The sequence below is a fragment of the Arachis hypogaea genome, chromosome 20, assembly GCF_003086295.3.
Source record: "Arachis hypogaea cultivar Tifrunner chromosome 20, arahy.Tifrunner.gnm2.J5K5, whole genome shotgun sequence".
Taxonomy (NCBI): domain Eukaryota; kingdom Viridiplantae; phylum Streptophyta; class Magnoliopsida; order Fabales; family Fabaceae; genus Arachis; species Arachis hypogaea.
In genome coordinates, this window is record NC_092055.1 from 49,333,420 (window position 1) to 49,334,593 (window position 1,174).

The following is a 1,174-nucleotide window of genomic DNA, read 5'->3' on the forward strand; positions in this document are numbered from 1 at the left end:
GGAGGCCAATTACATGGGCATGCCACTTGGTATCGAAGGCGTGGCACGCCACTCACTTTTCTTCACTTAGGCGTGCCACTTGAATCCAGGCGTGGCACGCCAGTGCCATTCAGAGAGCAAAGAAGCATTAGGGCATGCCACTTGAGTTTGTGGCGTGGCACGCCAAACAGAGGAGCCACTTACTCATAAAGGGGCGTGGCACGCCAGACCCTGGGCCTGCCACGCTAGTTCAACTTTCCAGAGAAGCTTAGCCAAGCATAGAGCAAGGGCGTGGCACGCCAGACCCTGGGCGTGCCACGCTAGTTCAAGTTTTCAGAGGACAAGGGTAAAGGAAAAAGGCTAGGGCGTGCCACTTGAGCTCGAAGGCGTGGCACGCCAAGGTTGTTAAAGAGACGAGCGTGCCACTTGAAGGGCTGGGCGTGGCACGCCAAGCTTAAAGCAAAGAGCACGTGACACGCCACTAGAGCACCAATCACACGCCAGCTGGGAGATCACACTTATTGAGCTTCTTTTCCCTCCAAAATGTAATTTTCTCTTTTTCACTTTTGTAATTCTTTTATTTTACTAGGAGTAGTATAAATACCCCCAAGGAGTACTGAAGAAGGGGGGGTTAAGCAGTCAGTTTTAGATCCACTTTTACACTTCACTTTTGAGTACTTTTTGAGCAATGAGTAGCTAACTTCCCTCTCATTGAGAGAGGGAGCTCTGTTGTACTTGATGGATTTATAATAGTAAAATTCTTCTTCTCTTCATCTTCTCTTTGATTTGCTAGAAGGAATTTCGTTCTTAATGCTTAGTGTTCAATTATCTTAGAAAAGAGATTGAATGCAATTGGGTTTCATGGGAACCTTGGGAAAAAAAACATGAACCATGCTTGAAATCCCTTCTCACACTTGAGTAGAATCTGGATTTTGGTATTTGGATATGTGACATATAATCCTCCCTCTACTTGGACCTACGATGGTGTGTGGTATAATCAAGGACCAAGCATATCTCTCTTCATGAGCAATTAGACCAAGAAATTGGCTATTGATCAAGATCTGAGAGATTGAGTCACCAAGGGATTGGGGCTCAATCAATCATGATTGCCAAGAGTCAATGAGTTGCATGATTGAAGAGGATATAAGCTAGATTTGATCTAAAGAGACAACATCTCCCAATCTCAATGAATTTT